This window comes from Arachis hypogaea, chromosome 19 (genome assembly GCF_003086295.3).
Source record: "Arachis hypogaea cultivar Tifrunner chromosome 19, arahy.Tifrunner.gnm2.J5K5, whole genome shotgun sequence".
Taxonomy (NCBI): domain Eukaryota; kingdom Viridiplantae; phylum Streptophyta; class Magnoliopsida; order Fabales; family Fabaceae; genus Arachis; species Arachis hypogaea.
The window spans coordinates 89,338,784-89,361,257 of NC_092054.1; the positions used below are offsets into that span (position 1 = coordinate 89,338,784).

The 22,474-nt window shown below is 36.9% G+C and overlaps 2 long non-coding RNA genes and 1 other non-coding gene across 3 annotated transcripts; 2 read left to right on the forward strand and 1 right to left on the reverse strand.

Annotated features, from left to right (window-relative positions):
* The first annotated feature begins 4,648 nt into the window (after positions 1-4,648).
* LOC140181897 (uncharacterized) lies at positions 4,649-6,488 on the forward strand. The gene is made up of 3 exons (XR_011877534.1): positions 4,649-5,376; positions 5,762-6,299; positions 6,396-6,488. It is a non-coding gene; the product is annotated as an uncharacterized lncRNA (long non-coding RNA).
* A 91-nt stretch (positions 6,489-6,579) lies between these two features.
* LOC112776887 (uncharacterized) lies at positions 6,580-7,967 on the forward strand. The gene is made up of 3 exons (XR_003190222.2): positions 6,580-6,687; positions 7,296-7,685; positions 7,784-7,967. It is a non-coding gene; the product is annotated as an uncharacterized lncRNA (long non-coding RNA).
* Positions 7,968-16,812: 8,845 nt separating this feature from the next.
* LOC112781709 (small nucleolar RNA R71) lies at positions 16,813-16,916 on the reverse strand. The gene has a single exon (XR_003192468.1). It is a non-coding gene; the product is annotated as a small nucleolar RNA R71 (small nucleolar RNA).
* Between the last annotated feature and the right edge of the window lie 5,558 nt (positions 16,917-22,474).

The window sequence follows — 22,474 nt, forward strand, 5'->3', positions numbered from 1 at the left end:
ATGGTCAGGCTGCCAGGTGGGACTTTTGCCCACGTTAACTACCACGTTAACTTAGTTAACGTGGGTCTTTTTGCTTTGCCAACGTTAGTGGAACTCACCTTTTCCACTAACGCTGGCGTTCCCCTTTCCTTCCACGTTAGTTCCCACGTTAACGTAACTAACGTGGAAGCTAACGTGGGTCTTCTAGCCTTCGCAAACGTTAGTGGCACTCTCCTTTTCCACTAACGTTGGCGTTTCCCTTTCTTTCTTCAAAGTTAATGCCATTAACTTTCTCACTAACATTGGGGCTTCTCTTTTCTTCCACGTTAGTGCCCATGTTAGTGAAGCTAACGGGGTAGCTAACGTGGGTCTTCTTGCCTTTTGCTAACGTTAGTGGCGTTAACGTTCTCACTAGCTTTCCAATCTTTCCTTCCTTCCACTTTAATGGCCACGTTAGTGGTGCTAACGTAGCCACTAACGTGGCTCTTTTCTGCTTCTTTTGGTCTGAACTCAAGCAAACAAAGTGTATCAAAGTAACATACAAGACAAACTTCATTATACTAAGTGTGCTAATAATGCCCAAAATCAAAACTTCACTTAGTGCGATCTATTTCATCATATTTACCATGTATATTAACTAAAATTCACCTATGCTTGAGACACTACAACATTTTTGGCCTAAGGTAACCCTTATTCGAAACAACATTTAACAAAAGTTGCCTTAGATAGGCAAAGACAACATTTTTGACGTGTTACTTTTGAATAAGGCTAAGATAACTAAATTTTTGGCCACCCACAAAAATTGTTGTCTTTGATATCTAAAACAACACTAAAAAAATGTTACAATATAAAATATTTAAGACAACATTTTTAAATAAAAATACAACATTTTATAAAAGTTATCAAAAAAAATTAAATAAATAACATTTATAAAAAGTTGCCTAAAATTATTCATAGCTAAAAATTTTAGAGGGAAACTTTTCATCCTATTCCCCCCAATATTTACTTTCCAATCAAATAACTTTGAGAAAAAAAAGAAAGACCTTTATTTTTCCTTAAATAATTTCTAGTGAGTGCTTCAGTAAGTTCATCACTATGCCCAGCACCCACCATAAGCCCTAACTTTCCTAATCAACATAAAAGGGGACACAAACGGCAGCAGGAGGTCACGGCGTTCAACTTCTGGTCTCGTTCGCGGTGCTGTCGGCGACGGGGCGGTGTTCCCTTTCAAAGGCGTCGGCGCGGTGCTCTCCTTCGCGGTCATCATCTCCACGGACGCTACTCCACGGCTTCTCCTCCCCTGTCTCGGCCCCAAGTACGTGGTCACCTTCGAGAAACCCTTCTCGTTCTTCCTCTTCTTCCCCTGTCTCACCTCCTCCTCTTTGCAACTTCACTCTCTCCGATCAACGCTTTTGCCGTCGTAGCTCACCAAGTAATTAGTTTTCTTCTTGTACTCTCTGTTTTACCTATTTGATTTTCTCTTCCATTTAATTCAATCCTTCAATTGATTCCAACTAGTGTCTCTGTAGTGGTGCCCATTGGAAAAAAAAACTTATATGAATTAGATCTTTGTACTCGCAAATTAGGAGAAGCTGTATTTGATGATAGATATGATGCAGAAGAATGGTTATTTTAATTAATAGATAGAAAATTGCAGGAGCATGGTTCCCATGGATTCAAAGGGTTTTGTAGGCAAAATATTATTATTGGTGTTATCTGATGATCACTACTAATTTCATTTGATTATTGCTATCTTTATATGTTGTTAATTCTTGTTTCTTTTTAATTACATGTCACAAGAAATATCAGTTATTAATTATTAGAGTGAAATTCAGGTTCTAATTTAATTCTTTGTTGTGGACTATTGATGATAATTATTCTTAGAAATTATTTTTTTTAATTTGTAGCTATGCAGGGTTTGTTTCTTTTGATGTTTATATAGAGACTATATTAATTGGAAGCAATTAAGATGCATGCTAGTTAAGTTCTAATTATTCTTGATATGAAAACTCAGATGAATGACAGCGCATAATGGTAGCTGATAACATCAGACATGTATTTAGTTGGTTTTAGGTTTGAACTGGTTTTGTTTTGCGTACTACGTGAGAAATGGATCAATAACTGTTGATGAATGGTGAGTAATAGACATCAACTTTATAGAAAAATGATTTAAGTTGAATTGTTTGTCCTTTAATGCAAATGGTTGTACTATAGTTGTGTAGGTTTACTATTATTATTATAGCAATAAATATGAACACACATGAATCTTTCCAAAGATTTGTGACCACTTGATGATAGTGACAGAGTACATGCACCAGCAAATAGGACAAACATGCCTTCCTATGCAAAAACCAAACAGAACCCATAAGTGCATTACAAGTCTAATCTAATGTCTTGGTGTTGTGTGTGTATGTGTTTTATATAGATAATATACTTTTTATAATGTTATCCAATTCCAAATCCACTAATTTGATTTACATATATCTTCATGACTTTATGCATTTATTCATGTAATTGCTTTTTCTATCGCTCTTTACCAATTGCTCCACTAATTTTGATTCATGTAATTGCTTTTTCTATGACCTACTATTATTTTGGTTGATGGATACTTCTCTTTTCTATGTTCTAACTATAATAAAGCTTTTAATTTGTTTACATTGTTAAAGAACTACACAGTTAACAACATAATTTTAATTTTACATTTTACCTAAAAGTAATATAATCTGTCACATTGAAAGTAAATTCTAACTATAGAGGAATTTTATTTATTTAATTATTATACTGCTTGGAATCTTGTGATATATACCTTCACCTGAGTTACCATTATACTCCCTGCATAATTTATCATTTGTTTTGGTTTTAATCATGACATGAATTGGTATTTCGCATTTGTATTTGTGTTTGTATGTGAAGTAATGGAGGCAGCAATTAACTGTAGTTTTAGTGTGTTTTAGAACTATTTATAATGTCTAATTTGAAGCACTTTCTCTGCTTCTCTGTGTCTCATGTCTTAAAAGTGGTTTTAAAAGTGGATTTTTTGTTAAAAAATCTGGTTTGGTAATTGGATTTTTAAAAACTAGTTTTAAAACTGGATTTTCAAAAACTGGTTTTAAATTTGGATTTTTTATTAAAAAATCAGGTTTTAAAACTGATTTTTCAAAAAAAAACAAAACTTAAATACTCATATAGTTTTTTTTTTGTTGAAACACATGGGTACTTCTATTAGTCAATAGAATGACTTATGTCACTCTTTTTTCGGTGGTCAAAGCCCTATAAGTACTTACTTTTGCTTAGAAATTTATGTCTTCAGAAAAACATGGTCAGGGATTTAATATCTTTAGAATATACACACCAAAAAAGGCATTAGAATTCAGGTGGATAACTTTTAAAGTTAAAGTGATTAATTTATTTTTAATGTAAAGTAAAAAATTATTACTTTTTGTAATTAGCTGAGTTAACAAGTTCATATAGAATCGATTATTATTTTTCAATTGATTGTTCTATTTGCCACTTTGATTGAGTTAAATTGTTTATAAAGAATAATGTAAATTTGATACTATACTCTTTTATAGAGAAAGATTGCTTCGGAGGAGTTTAAGGAACATTAGTGGACATTCTAGAACTTGAAGATTACAATTTGTTGAGCCATGACTCTGTAAGTTTTTCTATCTTGCTTATACTTGTAGGTTTTCATATGTATATTATGACCTTTGTGTAGTTTTTTTTTTCATGTTCAATGTCTTTTGATATTTAGTCTACCTTTAGATAAGCAATATAATTTTTTTTTAATTTTAATAATAATATTGTTGTGTGCCTTTTTGATGGATTTATGTACTTAATATGCATGAATATTATTATTTGCATGCTTGGTTAAATAGTAGTAACAATATATTAATAATTAGGTTTTCACAAGACTTAGAAAAGGATTGGATGAGTTTATCGAGAGATAAAGTTGAGTTTAGTAACGGTGTCAATGACTTCTTAGACTTTGCTTACTCTATTGGAAGCCCGCAAGGAGAGGAAATTTTATGCCCTTGTGCAAAGTGTTGTAATTTCTTGTGGCACAAAAGACAAACAATTTATATACATTTGATTGCCTTCGGATTTGTTAATGGTTATACGAGATGGATTCATCATGGGAAAAGCGTAGTTGGCATGGATGTTGATAAAAATAAACATTATGTAATGAAGACTGTTCCAAGGGACCTATTTAGCATAAGTGATCAAGTTGACATTGATGCTGAAGATACTTATGAAAATGAGCCATTTGATAATTCGACGGTTCCTTCTATACCTAATGATGATGGTGAAGTAGACTTGGTAAGGAATGATTTGAATGAAGTTCTCGTCGATGTTGCAAAAGAAGTCTATTTTTCCCAAGAGTATAACACAGGATCGGATGAAGAATATGATTCCGAAGACTTTTGAGTGACTTGTTTCCCTCTTTTATGGTATATAAGTTAGATTTATCGCTTTATGTTAGCAGTTTTGAACTTGATTTCTTGAACATTTTGTGATATAGAATTTGGCAATTGTTTGTTATGGTTCACTACTTGATTTACTCCTCATTTTGTTTTGCATATTTGTGGTTCTCTTATAACCTCTTTCCCTTATTAGATGTGTATGGAATTGTATTTTATGGTTGTTTTATATTTTTATACAGCAACTTAATGGAAAACGGAGCAACTTCAAAGAGGAAAAGGCTGGTAAAAAAGTATCAAGCTCATGCAAAAGTTAAAGAATTTGAAATGAAGGAAGTATCTTCTGCTGCAAAACTAGTTCGAAATTTTATAACCAAAGGTGATAAAGGAAGTAATCAAGCCAAAATAGCACAACAGCCTAAAAGGAAGATTTCAGAAATTGGAGACAAGCAAAATAGGGAGAATTCAATGGAAGGGAGAAATAAAACACTTGTAGAAGTTGTTATGAACCGGTCTTTGAGGTCTTCCCATAACCAAGTGAGGAGTAATGTTCAACTAGAAGAACAACCAATTCCTAAGAAGATGAAGAGCAAGGGAAAGTGTCCAGCAATGGCTCTTGATGCCTTTTTGCATACAGAAGGAGTAGAAGTGGAAAGACAAGAGGAAGATGACTTTGAGTCATGTGGTGAGGATGCTAGAGCTGCTGAAAAAGAACCAGCTAACTTGATAAACTCAAAAAATAACTTAAAGCGTCCAGCAATGACTCTTGATGCTTTTTTGGGTGACCAAAGAATTCATGTGGAAAGAGAAGAGGAACATATTGAAGTTCCAACTACTGAGGATGCTAGATCTAGGCCATCCCCGAATTATGGAGAAAATGTTCAATTCCCCTATGAGGAAGATTATGTTGGTGAACATGAAAGTGACAATTTTGATGTGGAAGGAGATTAAGTTATGGAAGAGGCTCATGTAAAAGGTGATGTAATTTTGTTTGTTGCTATTTGATTTACATTTTCTTTTTATCATTATCTATTATACAATTCCATATATGATTCACGGGAATAGTAACGTGCATGTACTTGTTCAATTCTATTTCCATATGAGTGTGGGGCTGCCCTTTCCGATTTCTATACTTGTTCAATTTTTATATACTTGTTCAATTTCTATACTTGTTCAATTTTTATGCTTGTTCAATTCTATTTCCATATGAGTGTGGGGCTGCCCTTTCCGATTTCTATACTTGTTCAATTTTTATATACTTGTTCAATTTTTATACTTGTTCAATTTCTATTTCCCTCTCCATATATGATTCACGACTGTCTTTGGTTTTAATTTGTACTATTTCTGAATTTTTGATTTAGATACTTCAAAGGTTAAAAGGACTCGTGGAAAAACAAGATGCTTAAAGATTTATGCAAGAACTTGGGAAGAAAGGGAGGAAATGACTTTTGATCAGGGAGCAGCCATGGGGCCAACTCCTCAAAGAGTGAAGGATTTAACTAATTTTATTGGAACAATGGGAAGGAATAGTGATTTTATTACCTTGATGTACACTAATTGGAAAGCTGTGCCTAAGCATATCAAAAAGCGCATTTAGAAGTATATTAATGTAAGCTCCATTTATCTTTATTTTATGCCATATGTTAATAATCTTTTTATTCATATGATATGATGAAATTGGTGTGTTTGTAGTCAAAGTTCATTCTTCCAAAATCTTCAAAGCTATGGGTGATGACTGGTGTTCAAGGAGCATGGAAGCGTTACAAAACAAGAATCAAGAAGAAGCATTTTGAACCATATTCTGGAAATATTGAGAATATGTTGGTGAATCGTCCTTTGGAAATTCCAGAAATACAATTTCGGAAACTAATTGCATATTGGAGTATTCCAACTGTCAAAGTGAGCTAGAGAATTTCAATTATTATTATTTGATATGTTCAAGTATACTTTTTTCAATTTTTATATTTTTTTCATCATTGTTTATTTTAAACATAGGCTATGTGTGCTATAAATTCTGAAAATCGCAAGAAGCAACAATGGAGGCATAAAATGGGACCAATCAATTTTGCAAGAGTGCGTGTTGATTTGGTAAGGTCAAGTTTGAGTTAAAATTCTCTACTCGTTACTTCCCCCTAATTTTAGTATGTTATAACTTTGTAATTGCTATCTTGGTCTGTAGCATGAGAAAAAAGAGAACAAAGAGGAACCAAATCAAGCTGAAATGTTTGTTGCAACTCGGAATGGACTAAAAGGGAAAACACTTGATGTAGAAACACAAGCTGTTATTGTAAGTTACTCTATAATTTTATTGTTTTAGATGCTATTTTATGGCTGTCATGGATGCTATTTTCTTTGCTGTTTTATGGCTATCATGATTGTTGTTATAGTATCTACTTTGTGGCTGTTTTATGGCTGTTTCATGGCTGTTTTGTGATTGATTTAGTTGCTGTTTTATGGCTGATTTAGTTGCTATTTTATGGCTATGTTATGCCTATTTTATGGCTGTCATGGCAGCTATTTTATGGCTATTTTATGGCTGTCATGGATTGTTATTTTAATTGCTATTTTATGGTTGTTTTATGGCTATCGTGGTTGTTGTTTTAGTATCTACTTTATGGCTGTTTTATGGGTGTCATGGTTACTATTTTATGGCTATTTTATGGTTTATTACTGAATGATTTAATTGCTGTTCTATGCCTATTTTATGCCTGTGTTATGGCTATCATGGACTGCTAATTTATGGCTGTTTTATGGCTATCATAGTTACTGTTTTATGGCTGTTTCATGGCTGCTTTATGACTGATTTAGTTGTTGTTCTATGCCTATTTTATGCCTGTTTTATGGCTATCATGGACTGCTATTTTATTGCTGTTTTATGGATGTTTGTGTTTATAGGATAAACTTGATGATCTCCAAGAAGCTGGAGAAACTCCTACTAATGCATTTCAAAACGTTTTTGGTAAAGAGAATCCAGGAAGAGTTTGATGTTTTGGAAGAACTGTTACAAAATCTTCTCTTAAGAAAAATAAAGAAATAGATGAAATAAAAAAACAAAGTGAAGAGAAGGTAACAACTTTAAAAACTGAATTAGATGACCATAAGCAACGACTGCAAGGATTGGAAGATATTGTGAAACTTATGCTGCAACAAACTTCTCCTGGTATGAATGTTGATGAAGCACTTTCTCTCTTGCGATCTAAGCAATCGTCTGCAAATAGTGCACAAGATCCAAATTTAGTTCCTCGGCATTCTCCTCCATCGACTCATATTCCAAATCATGATTAGGTATATATTTGCTAAATTGTTGTAACACTTGAGTATACATCTTATTGTATAGCTAATGTTTTTACTATAATTTTTTTTTCATTTAAATTTAACTGCAGCTTTCTTATTGTTGGATGAAGTTTTCTGAAGACATAAAGGCAATTCTTGGCACAATGGTGAAGCACCAAGTCTTTTTGGTTTCAAGTCAAAAACTTAGTTTCTTTTTGGTTTAAGTTCATCATCAGAAAAACATGTATTTTGCTTACTTATATTTATTATTTATTTGACTTAGTAATTTGGCAAGTATGTTAATTGGCACTTGGTAGACCTTTCTATATATATGCAATATATATTATTAGCTTATTCAAATGTGGGTGTTATATATCCTTCAAATGTCATATAAATATAACAAAGGTAAAAAATATATTGTTTTAGATATTAAAAAAGAGAACATAAGAGAAACTCAATAAGGTGTTGCTTTAGGTATTAAAAAAGACAACTGCAAATACACTTACATAAGTGTTGCATTAGGTCTATAAAAAAGGAAATTTAAAAAAATCTGGACAAGTGTTGCTTTAGGTATATGAAAAAGGCAACCTAAAAAAATCTGGCCAAGGGTTGCTTTTAGGTATATGAAAAAATAACTAGAAAAAACTTGCACAAGTGTTGCTTTAGGTATAAGAAAAGGCAACTTAAAAAACTCAGGACAAGTGTTGCTTTATGTATTAGAAAATACAACTCGTAAAAAGTGTTGCCATAACGTCTCATCTCAAGCGTTGTGTTTGGGTGCTCTAAGGCAACCCTTTTGCGGAGTTGCTTTATTTGCAGAAAAGGCAACGTTTATTGAAGGTTGCCTTAAAAAGGGTTTCCTTTAATACACAAAAACGTTGCCTTAGACCAAAGGTAACAGCCGTATAGCCAACCCCCCAAAAAGCGTTGCTTTTTGTCAAAAAGTGTTGCCTTTTATCAAAGGCAACACTTTTCCTTATTATAGGCAACATTTTTAAAGGGTTGCCTCAGCTCGAATTTGTTGTAGTGAGATTTTGTTTCATGCAGAGATTTTTCATGCTTTTGCTCCTTTATCAACAGAAATTGTATGAAAACTGCATTAAAAACTATTGAAAAAGCATAGAAAACAGGCCATGATGTCCTGGCATCACAACACCAAACTTAAATCTTGCTTGTCCCCAAGCAAGAAGAGAATCATGCAATAAGGTTTGACAATCCAAGGTCAGAAGAGTAGCAGTGTAATGTTCATGGTTAGCTAGCTTTCTATGCATGAAACAATCACAAAAGAACTTCAGATGATTGATGCCTCTATCTAGCTCCTTTTATGAAATCTTTTCTATATGTTTCTTCCTTGAAAAAGCTTTTCATTTTCTTTTTATCTTATCTTCTTAGGTGCTTTGCACCATGATTTGAAAGCTACGACTCTAAATGCTTTGTTTTCAAGTATTACCACTTGATACATAAGCACCACAAGCATTTAATCAGAGGACTCTTTTAGCTCATTTTGTTTTCTTGTCTTCTTGACTCTCTAATCATTGATGCTCAGAGCCTTGAGCTTTGAGGGAGTGCTTTTGCACTTGAGCCTAGCCTTGACTCTAAATGTTTTGTTTTCAAGCTTTTTGCTTGATACATAAACACCACAAGCACTTAACAATTAAATTGTCATTGGTACTCAGAGCCTTCAACTTTCTCATTCTCTCCCTTTTCTTGCCTTATTTGCAATTGCTTTTTCAAGGTTTTCATGATTTCAAAAATTTCATACAATGTCCTAGATGAAAACTTCAATTAAATAAATTCAAATTCAATTGAGCAACAATAGTCATGCTAGCTTCCCAATACTTATATGCTCATGCTAACTTCTTAAATGACCTTGTTTGTTTATGATCATGAAACTTCATTGCTTTAGACTCACAAAAATTCAAGATCGCAATCATAATGTCACAGCAACATATTGTAATTCAAAAATCAAACTATGCTTATTCATAAGGAGCAAGCACACATACATACAAAGAAATTAGAAGACAATCATGCAATTGAATGTACTGGAAATAAGTAAGAGGAAAAAGGAACTTTACCACCTTGTAGTTCATCCTCATTGTTGTTGCCCTTTTTCTCCTACTTTTCTCCCTTGCCACACCAATTTAGACTAATTGCTTGTCTTCAAGCAGCAAATAAAACAGTGGTGGTGGGGTCTATGATGGGTCATGAACGTCTTACATACTGAAATGTAAGTGATGTATGCGGTTAAGCAAGCAAAAATTTAGGATAACACTGCAGGCCAAAGAAGCAAAGGCATTATGATTGTACAAACAAGTGGTGTTGCTGGATACATTGCATAGAAAAATAAGTGGCACACCAAACTTAGTGTGACACTTTCTCTTGGAATTGATGCAAGTATCCAGATAGATTGAAAAATGATTGTTGCAGGGCAACACCAAACTTAGAATGTGATCATATGCCAATTTTATTTGAAAAGAAGTTAAGTAAAAGGAACTGTTGTATTAATAATAAAATCACCAAGAGCCAGAGCTGTCACGAATAGGGGCTTCTTGGTGAGGCATTAACACAAACAGTTGCAGAGCATAGAAAACAAAGAACAAAAATAATTACATGAACAAACCAAAACAAAAGAAAATGTCTAATCTAGGTAATCAACCAACCGGTAGTTTGTTAATCACAATTAATCCCCGGCAACGGCGTCATAAACTTGATACGCACAGAAACTTGTCTCTCAACAAATCTCCCTTCGGCAAGTGTACCGAATAGTCGTCAAGTAATAACTCACAAAAGAGTGAGATCGAATCCCACAGAGATTAACGGATTAAGAAATCAATGGTTAATTGATTATCCTAGTTAGACGAATCATATTGTTGTGATAAGCAGCAAGGAAATGTAAATGGCACAAAAGTAAAGAAAACAATAAAGTGCAGCAAAGTAAAATGGCAATAAAAGTAAATGTAAGAACTAAAAATAAAATGAACATTGGGATCAAGAGATATTGCAATCCTTCGGATCAAGTTCATTCTCATCTCTTCCTCAATCAATTATTCATTGATCTCCTTGGCAATCTTAAGTGATCGAATTACAATTCCTTGTAATTCAATCTCTCAAATCTTGATCAATAGCCAATTCCTTGGTCAATTGCTCATGAGAAGAGATGAAGTATGGTCACTGATTATACCACATGCATTCCCAAATCAAGTGTTGGAGGATTATAGTCACATATCCTTCCAAACCCAATTTGGTACAACATGAGAAAGCATTTCTAGCATGATCTCTTCATTCATCTTCCAAGGTTCAGAAGAGATCCAAGTATGAATAGCTTCTTTTCCAAGATAACTACCCAATTAGATGAAGATCGAAAGCTCTCTAGTAAAATCAAGAGAAAAAAAAGAAGAAGAAGAATAAGAACTACACTTAATCCATTGAATCACAATAGAGCTCTCTAACCCAATGAAAAGAGTTAGTTGATCATTGCTCTACCAAAATAGAAAAGAAAGAAAGTGCAGAAAAGTAAAGATGAAGATTGAAACTGAAATTGAAACTTCAAAATTCATAAATAAAAATTACAACTAAAATGAAACTACTCCTAAGGAAGAAAAGAAGAGAAAAGGAAGAAGAGTGGTTGAGGGGAGGGGTCCGAAGACCCACTCCCCTTGGAGTGTGCCAATTCACAGAAGTTCGAATTGGTCTTCACTCTCTCCCCCTTCCTTCAATTCTCCAGAATGCCTTTAATGTAAAAACTAAGGCCTTTATATAGGCTCTCCTAAATTACAAAATGAAATTAAAAGCAAATTACAATTAAATAAAAATTCCTATTCTAGATGCTTCTTGTGGCCTTGATTGGTTGATAATTGTGGGCTTGCTTCCTTGATCTTTGAAGTGGACTTGAGAGAGAAGTGAGTTAAGTTGAAGTCCAGGTGCTAAAGTTAGTGCTAAAGTTAGCCACACTAACGCTACAAGTGTGGCGTTTGTGCTAAAGTTATTGTGGCTAATGTTGCACTTGCTGCCCAGTTGGTGTTTTTGGGGTTTAAAAGATGCCTCTTGTTTGTGCTCCAATTTCATGCCCACTATAGAGTATTATATATTGTTAGAAAGCTCTGAATGTCAGCTTTCTAACGCAACTGGAATCACTTCAATTGGATCTCTATAACTCAAGTTATGCTCCTTTGAAGTGAACATGGTCGCTGGCATAGTTGCTAGCGTTAATGGAAAACGTGAGTCCCGATAACGCTAGCGACCAGGGGATTAATATTTCCAGGTTTTGGAGCTAAAAATCAATGTCCACCCCATACTATTATATATTATTGGAAAGCTATGGATGTCAACTTTCCAACGCCTTTAGAAGCGCATCATTTGGAGCTCTACAACTCGAGTTACACTTCTTGGAAGGTGAAGAGGTCAGTTGGCCTTACTACAGGTTGATACCATGTTCATCTTTGCACTTTCGGGGTAGGTTTTCTCCCTCAAATTTAATGTCAACCATGTAGTGCCATATATTCTTGGAAAGCTCTGGAATCCTACTTTCCAATGCCACTGGAATCACCTCATTTGGAGCTTTGTGGCTCATGTTATGCGTGTTTGAAGAAGGCATGGTCAGGCTGCCAGGTAGGACTTTTGCCCACGTTAACTACCACGTTAACTTAGTTAACGTGGAAGTTAACGTGGGTCTTTTTGCTTTGCCAACGTTAGTGGAACTCACCTTTTCCACTAACGCTGGCGTTCCCCTTTCCTTCCACGTTAGTTCCCACGTTAGCGTAACTAATGTGGAAGCTAAAGTTGGTCTTCTTGCCTTCGCAAACGTTAGTGGCACTCTCCTTTTCCACTAACGTTGGCGTTTCCCCTTCCTTCTTCAAAGTTAATGCCATTAACTTTCTCACTAACGTTGGGGCTTCTCTTTTCTTCCACGTTAGTGCCCATGTTAGTGAAGCTAACGGAGTAGCTAACGTGGGTCTTCTTGCCTTTTGCTAACGTTAGTGGCGTTAACGTTCTCACTAGCTTTCCAATCTTTCCTTCCTTCCACTTTAATGGCCACGTTAGTGGCGCTAACGTAGCCACTAACGTGGCTATTTTTGCTTCTTTTGGTCTGAAATCAAGCAAACAAAGTGTATCAAAGTAACATACAAGACAAACTTCATTTTACTAAGTGTGCTAATAATGCCCAAAATCAAAACTTCACTTAGTGTGATCTATTTCATCATATTTACCATGTATATTAACTAAAATTCACCTATGCTTGAGATTTTGTTTCATGCAGAGATTTTTCATGCTTTTGCTCCTTTATCAACAGAAATTGTATGAAAACTGCATTAAAAACTATTGAAAAAGCATAGAAAAACAGGCCATGATGCCCTGGCGTCAGTGTTCCCACGCACAAAGGGTGCGTGTGCTGCGAGCAGAGGGGTTGTGCGTGCGCACGCTAATGTGCGCACGCACAGGTAGTAGCTTTTTTTTTTTAAATGTGAAGCATCAAACTTGCCAGCTATCCCGCCGTGTGTGCGTACACACACAGGTCCGTGCGGACGCACAAGAGGCAAAATAGGGAGGGTGTGGACGTACAAGGTGTGCTAACGCTCCCAGCAGAAGGTGCATAAGCTGGTGTGCGCACGCACAGGTGGGTGTGCACGCACAGAATGCAAAAACTGGGGTTGTGTGCGTACACACAGGTGTGTGCGCACACATATGCTTTGTTTTTCTCAAAAATTTTTAGTGCTCTAAGGCACTAAACATGACATCCAAAATAACATTTCAACCCCAAAACATATTATTCATAAAAAACACATAATCTAAACTAAAATCTAAGCAAATTAAGCTTGAAATCAAACTAAGCTAAGCTATCTACAAGAGACAAAATGCAATAAATTGAAACTATGTGCAAAGAGAGGGTTAGAAAGGTGTTACCATGGTGGGGTATCTCCCACCTAAAACTTTCATTTATTATCTTTAAGTTAGACTTATTGGGAGCTTTAATCTTGTGCTTGTATTCATCATGGAGCTTCCAACAATGCTAGAATCTCCACAATTCCCAATTGATTGAACCAAGCTAGGATGGAGTGTCCAACAAGCTATTAGCTCCCAACAAGAAAAACAAAAAGCAAAGAGATGCATATTTACAATAGCAAATAAGAAGCAAGATATTCACATACTAACATATTTACAAAAGCCAAAAACAAGCAAGCAACATATGTACAATCAACCAAAAAGCAAGCTATTTACAATATTCACATATGCACAATAGCCAAAAACATACACCATTGCAACTCCCCGGCAACGGCGCCAAATTTGACAATGGCCAATTTGCATTGGTTAGAAATTTGATTATCAAAATAGAATTGGCGTTGTAAGTATAGTCCTAACCCAACAAATTGACCATCAATCAAATAATAAAGTCAATACAAAATAACCGAGAGTATTTAGCTCCCGGGTCGTCTTCCCTAGAAGTTGCAATGAAGTGTACAATTTTTGGCTATGGGAGAGAGCATGGGGAATTGGGAAAGCAAGGGAGCAAGAAATGTAAATAGCAAGAGAGCAATCAAACATGCAAGGAATGTAAATGGAGGAATTTAGGATTCATATCCTAGTTATGGACCACAAACATGGCAATTGTGTGGAATCAATCCAAATTAGTCAATCCTCCTTGAGAATTAGTCAAAAGAATGTAATTGGTCTCAATCCATAAGTCCTAGTCAACTCACTAATTACTTAGTGAATGACTAGCGTCAATGGAAACCAAACCAATTAACTATTCCCACACAATGCGGAATGGACATCCACAACTCAATTCCACCCAAACACCCAAATTCTCAACCAAGAGTGTGAAAACTAAACATGCATGAAATTAAACATCAAAGCAATAAAAGTCAAAAGCAATTAAATGTAAGGAAGGGAAATGGCAAGAAAGTAACTTAGCATGCAAGAAATTAAATGAAAGCAAATAAAAGTCAAGCAATAAACTTCAAATGCAAGAAACCTCTTGGCAAGTAATTGGGAACTAAGGCTACCTATCCTAGTCATTAACCACAAACATATGATGATTATGAAGAGTTAATCCTACTTAGTCAACCTTACATCGAAGATAAGTCAAATAGGCATAGTTAACTTCAATCCCTAAGTCCTATGTCAACACTGAAGGGTTACATAGAGTCAAGGGAATCCAAATCAACTAACTACTCTAATATATCAAACAAGAATGGACATCAATGACTCAAGGATCACCGAAGTCAACAATTTCAAGCCAAGAGTGAAGAAAAACTAAGTAAAAATTAAGCGAAGCATTATATCAAACACTTGGTGTGCATGAAAATAAAATAATATTAAAATGCAATAAAATAAATTCTAAAGCTACCAAAGCAAGAAAATAACAATAACAACTAAAGAAAGTAATAAATGACATGGAAACATAAATTGCATTAATTGAAAGTAAAGAAATACAAGAGTGTTCATAAAATGGAAAATGACATAAAAGAGAAATTAAGAAGAAGAACTAAGAGAAGTAAAATAATAAAATAAAGAAACATAAATGAAACTACATTAAAATAATAACTAAAGACAGAAATTAAGGAGAAATTAACTAAACCTAACCTAATTCTAGAGAGAGGGGGGAGCTTCTCTCTCTAGAAACTAAGAGAAAAGCATGTAAAAGCTAAACCTAATCACCCCCGCATCATTCCTCTTCACTTTGGCCTTAAATAACTTCAGAAAATGAGTTGGACTGGGTTTTGAAGGCCCATAATTCGCCCCCAGTGATTTCCAATTAATGACCTACGTGCATGCATGCGTGCATACGCACGACCTACTGTGCGTACGCACGGTTGCGCAGAATTCCCATCGTGCATATGCACGACATTCGGTGCATACGCACTTTTGCAGCAGCTTCCGAACTCCATTTTCTTCATGATTTCTCCCCCTTTAGATGCTCTTTCTTCACTTCTTCAACCCAAACTTGCCTTGGAAACCTGAAATCACTTAAAAAATACATCAAGGCACCAAATGGGATTAAAGTGAATTGAAATTGACTAAATTAAGCACAAAAGGGCATGTTTTTACTTTCAAGCACAATTTAGGGAGAAATCTCAAAAGCATGCTATTTAGACTAATAAATGTGGGTTTATGTGATGAAATCCACTCAAATCAAACCGAAATATATCGTAAAATATGGACTCATCATTGCCTAAAGCCCATAGCTAGAGGATGGTTGGAATTCATCCAACGTTCGATCATCCCCACTAGCAACTGGTCAGAAGTGACTGTTGACAGAGCCACCATGATCCATTGCATCATGATTGGAACTGAGGTGGAAGTACATGAGGTGATTCCTCAAGAACTATACAAAGTAGCTAAGAAGCCTTCCACCAATGCAAGGTTGGCATTCCCACACCTCATCTATCATCTATGCAATTCAGCTAGAATTGTCATAGAAGGAGATATCTCTATTGGGGAGGACAAGCCCATCACTAAGAAGAGAATGAAGCAAACTAGAGAGCATGCACAATAGCCTATGTAACTGCCTCAGTATGAGATCCCTGAGATGCCTCAAGGGATGTATTTTTCTCCCCAAAGCTATTGGGATCAATGACAAACTTCTCTTGGAGAATTGAGCACTAACATAGAGCAATTAAGGATGGAGCATCAAGGGCATGCTACCACCCTCAATGAAATAAGAGAAGATCAAAGAGGCATAAGGGAAGACCAAAGGGCTATAAGGGAAGAGCAACAAAGGCAAAAGAGTGATATAGAAGAGATCAAGCATCACATTGGAGCCTCAAGGAGGAGCATTAGCCGCCACCATTATCAGACTTCTGCTCCAGCTCCTCAATTTCAGCCACAAAATACCTAAAATTGTATAAAAACACAAAAACTCATAGTAGAATCTAAAAATGTGATTTTGACACTAAAACCTATAAAAATTTAACAAAAACTAAATAAAACACACTAAAAACTATATGAAAATGATGTCAAAAAGCGTATAAAATATCCGCTCAACATGGATCCTGAGGTCTACAGACTTATGCTTTTCCCTTTTACTGTCAGAGACAGAGCTAAGATATTGTTGGATTCTCAACCTAAGAAAAGCCTAGACTCTTGGGAACAGTTGGTCAATGCCTTCTTGGCCAAGTTCTTTCCACCTTAAAAACTGAGTAAGCTCAGGATGGAAGTTGAAACCTTCAGACAAAAAGAGGGTGAATCCCTCTATGAGGCTTGGGAAAAATACAAGAAACTAATCAAGAGGTGTCCTCCTGACATGCTTTCAGAATGGTTTATCCTAAGAATTTTCTATGATGGACAATCTGAGATATCCAAGATGTCCTTGGATCATTCTGCTGGTAGATCACTGCACTTGAAGAAAACGCCTGAAGAGGCACAAGAACTCATTGGAATGGTTGCAAACAACTAATTTATGTATACTTCTGAGAGAAATCCTATGAACAATGGGGTAGCTAAAAAAAAAGAGTCCTGGAAGTTAACACTCTGAATGCCATATTGGCTCAGAACAAGATATTGACTCAAAAAGTTAATATGATCTCTCAGCACTTGACTGGAGTGCAAGCTGCAACAAGCAGCACTCATGAAACCTCCTATGATGGAGATGCCTATGATCCAGATGAACCCATGATGGAAGAGGTGAATTACATGGGAGAACCGTATGGAAACACCTACGACTCCTCATAGAGAAATCATCCTAACCTCTCATTGAAGGATCAATAGAAGCCTCAGCAAGGCTTCAACAACAATCAAGGTGGAAGAACCCAGAATAGGTTCAACAACAGACCACTATTCCCATATTCTTAGTAACAGATGGAGACTTCTAAGTAGAGCCTTTTTGACTTGGAAACCATAGTTTCTGAACTCTCTAACACCAATCACAGTTTTATAACAGAAACTAGGTCCTCCATCAGAAATCAAGAGGAACAAGTTAGCCAACTGAGCAAGAGAATCCCTGATACCCCTCCTAATACTCTTCATAGTAACACTGAAGTGAACCCAAGAGAATAGTGCAAGGCTATCACTATAGAAGCTGAGGCCGAATCTGAAGAGGATGCAATAGGGTTGAACGCCAGTAAAGAATACCTTACTGGGTGTTCAATGCCCAAGGAGGCATCATCACTGGCGTTGAATGCTAGTAAGGAGGTCCTTATTGGGCGTTCAATGCCCAAGGAAGCACAAAAGATGGTGTTGAACGCCAGTGAAGATATTAAAGCTGGGCGTTCAACGCCCAAAAAAATACAAGTCCTGGCATTGAATGCCACAATAGGGATAGTTGGCAACCCTCAGCCCATTGAAAACTTCCCTATTAAAGAACTGATGGAACCGAAGGTTCATGAGGAGTCCATTGAAGTTCCCTTGAATGCTTAGTTGAAGATCATAGAATCTGCAAAGTACTCCTCCTCTGATGAGGAAGAGGAAACTAGGAAAGAGCATGTTGTTCGGTACCTAGGAATCCTGATGGAGCTGAATGCTAAGTTGTTTGGCACAGAGCCATTGGAGGAAGAACCTCCAGTGCTCACCAAGGAACTCAATGCCTTGGTTCAGCAGAAACTACCTCAGAAGCTGCCAGATCCCGGACGCTTCCTGATTCCCTGCACCATAGGCACCATTACCTTTGATAAGGCTCTGTGTGTCCTAGGGTCAAGCATAAACCTTATGCCACTCTCTGTAATGGAGAAGTTGGGAATCTTTGAGGTATAAGCTGCAAGAATCTCACTGGAGATGGTGGACAGGTCCATGAAAAAGGCTTATGGTCGTGTAGAGGATGTCTTAGTAAAGGTTGAGAACCTTTACATCCTTACAGACTTTATAATCTTGGATACTAGGGAGGAAGAGGATGAATCCATCATCCTTGGAAGACCCTTCCTAGCCACTGCCAATGCCATCGTTGATGTAGCAAAGGGAGAGCTAATTGTACAGTTTTTGGAAGACCACATCTTATTCAAGATGCCTAACCCTAACTCTCCCTCTGACAACAGAGGAACAGTTGTGCAACACTTAGTGTTCCAACCCTCTCTCTCGGTGCAAAGTTATACAAAGCTCCCAAACACCAATTCTAAGTTTGGTGTTGGGCAGCCATTATCAAGCACTGAAAACAAAGGTACTAAGAAGAAAGTACCTAAAGGCTGGAGGGATAAGAAAATCCCTATTGAAGGCCTCTCACCTGGCATGAGAGCCATCTTCACTGACAATCCAGTCATTCCACACATTGTGAACATGATCCTATCTCTAGATTATGTGGAACTTATCCGTGAGAGCACAGGCAAGAAGTTCACTGTAAGCGGCCAAATTTTGAGCCCCTATCCAACTCCGTAAGGAGCTAACCATCAAGCTAGTGACGTTAAAGAAGTGCTTGTTGGGAGGCAACCCATCAATAATTATTGTTTTCTTGTTTTTCTTTAAGTTTATTTAAGTTATTTCAGTTTAACTTTCATGTTTGTTTAAGTTTGTGATCATGTGCAATAGTTAGAGCAGAAACCGAAGCAGAAACAGAGCTAGAAACAGAACACCCTGGAGCAGAAACCTTGCTGGCGTTGAACGCCAGCCAGGAGCACATTACTGGTGTTGAATGCCAGCCAAGGAGTAGAACCTGGGTGTTCGACGGCCCAACAGAGGCACAGACCTGGCGTTGAATGCCAGGAAGGAGGTCCCTCAAGGGCGTTTAACACCCAATGAGAGACATATAGCTGGCATTGAACGTCAGCCAAGAGCAATAGCTGGGTGTTCAATGCCCACAAGGGGGCAGGGAACTTGAATTCCCTAACCTCTCAGCATCAGTGGTTCCCACAGAATCTCCACCTACCCCACCTTCTTCTCTCTCTTTCCCACACACTCTTCCCTATAATCCCTAACCCAATCACATCCATATCACTTTCCAAAACCATCATAACTCCCACCAACTCCCACCCACTTTAAATTCAAAATTTCTCACCTAATTTCTACCCATTCATTCGAACCCAACCTATCTCACTCCTATAAATACCACTTCCTCTTACCCCTCATACACACACCATTCATACACTAAAGCCCTTATTGACCGAATCCACTATCCCTCTCCATCTCCTCAATTCTCTTCTTCTTCTACTCTTTTCTTCATATTTTGCTCGAGGACGAGCAAAACTTTTAAATTTGGTGTTGGAAAATCCTTGCTTTTTGCTTTCCATTCACACTTATGGCACCCATAGTCAGAGAACCCTCTAGAAAGAGGAAAGGGAAAGCAATTACTTCCACATCCAAATCTTGGGAGATAGAGAGATTCATCACCAAAGCTCATAAAGATAACTTCTATGAAGTAGTGGCAAAGAAGAGGGTGACTCCCAAAGTCCCCTTTAGGCTAAAAAAAATGAGTACCTGGAGATCCGAAGAGAAATCCGGAGGAGAGCTTGGGAAGTCCTAACCAATCCTATCCCAGAAATTGGGATCTTGATGGTACAAGAGTTCTATGCCAATACATGGGTCACGAAAAATCATGATACAAGCGTGAACCCAAATCCCTAAAATTCGCATACCATGGTCCGAGGGCGTCTCGTAGATTTCAGCCAGGAAAGTGTAAGGTTGGCGCTCCATTTGCCACTGATGCAAGGAGACCCACATCCTTACACTAGGAGAGTCAATTTTAACCAGAGGCTGGACCAAGTCCTTTCAAAAATTTGTGTGGAGGGAGCTCAGTGGAAGAGGGATGCTCAAGGCAAGCCTATCAACTTAGAAGGCTTGACCTCAAGCCCGTAGCTAGATGATGGTTCGAATTTATCCAACACTCTATCATCCTTACTAGCAATTGGTCCGAAATGACAATTAAAGGAGCCATCATGATTCATTGCATCAAGATTGGAAGTGAAGTGGAGGTACATGAGGTAATACCTCAAGAATTGTACAAGAAAGCTGAAAAACCTTCCCCCTTAGCAAGGTTGGCATTCCCCCACCTTATCTGTCACCTATGCAATTCAGATGGAATAGTCATAGAAGGAGACATTCCTATTGAGGAGGACAAGCCCATCACCAAGAAGAGGATAGAGCAAACTAGAAACCCAGCACATGGACCACAGCAAGAGCATGTGGAGATGCCTCAACAAGAAATCCCTGAGATACCTCAAGGGATGCATTTTCCTCCCCAAGGCTATTGGGACCAATTGCACACTTCTCTAGGAAAACTAAACTCCAGCATGGACAACTAAGGATGGGACATCAAGAGCATTCCACCATCCTCCATGACATAAGAGAAGATCAAAGAGCCATGAGGGAAGAACAAAGAGTTATGAGGGAAGAACAACAGAGGCAGGGGTGTGACATAGAGGAAATCAAGCACTCCATTGGATCCTCCCGAAGGAGTAGTAGTGATAAACCACTATTTTATGGTTTATCTTGTGCTCAATTGAGTGGTTCTTATCTACTCTTTACCCACTTATTCATACTATTTGCATAGTTTTACATTTGCCTTCCTAATTATGTGCTTTGATTGAAAACATGCTTCTTTGATCTTATATTTACTTATTATTAATCCTCTCTTATTACCATTAGATGCCTTGATATGTGTGTTAAGTGTTTTCAGATATTATAAAGCAGGAATGGCTTGGAGGATGGGAAGAAAGCATGCAAAAGTGGAAGGAATGCAAGAAGTTGGAGAAATTGCTAAGCTGTCCAACCTGACCTCTCTGCACTCAAACGGCTATAACTTTAGCTACAAAGGTCCAAAAGACGCGGTTTTAGTTGTGTTGGAAAGCTAACGTCCGGGGCTTCGATTTGATATATAATATGTTATAGTTCCCCTGATGCTAGGTGACGCGATCGCGTGATCCATGCGGCCGTGTCGTAGTGACGGAAATCAGCGTGTTTGAATTCTTCTCCAGCGATTTCCGGGCTGTTTTCGACCCAGTTCGCGGCCCAGAAAATACAGATTAGAGGCTATAAAGTGAAAGATTGCATCCATTCATAAGAAGGCTTTCACATTCACAATTTTAGGAGTAGATGTAGTTTTTAGAGAGAGAGGTTCTCTCCTCTCTCTTAGGATTAGGATTTAGGATTTCTCTTAGTTTTAGGAGTGACTCTCAATCCCAGGTTCAACGTTCTTTTACTTTATATTTATCTCTTACGTTCAGATACTTTAATGCTTATATTAGTTATGTTGCCTATTTGGCTTATGCTACATTCATATTATGATTTTCTTAATTAATATTATTTGAGGTATTTCAGATTTAAGATTGCTTTGCTTTTAATTTAATTTAGATATTTTCTTCCTTTTGGTTTTGGTTAGGTAATTGGTAACACTTGAGTTGTCAAACTCAGGAGTGGTTGAAATTGGCAGATTTTGCTTTAGCTAGGATTGCTCTAACACTAGTCTCTCCACAGGAGTTGACTAGGACTTGAGAATCAAGCTAATTAGTCCACTTGACTTAACTAAGTGGGATTAAAATCCAATTCTCATCACATCTGATAAGGATATCAAGGACAGGATTTACGGTTCTCATACCTTGCCAAGAGTTTATTTTACAGTTATTTATTTATTTTTATTGCTCGAAAATATACCTGTGCGCATTGCCCAAACCTCCAAAACCCCCAATTTACAATCTTCATAACCAATAATAAGAACATACTTCCCTGCAATTTCTTGAGAAGACGACCCGAGGTTTGAATACTTGGTTATCAATTTCAAAGGGGTTTGTTACTTGTGACAACCAAAACGTTTGTACGAAGGGATTTTTGTCGGTTTAGAGACTATATCTACAACGCGACTGTTTTTATGACATTCTTTACTGGCAAAAATCCTAACGTCAAAATGGCGCCGTTGCCGGGGAATTGAAAACGTGTGCCTTATTATT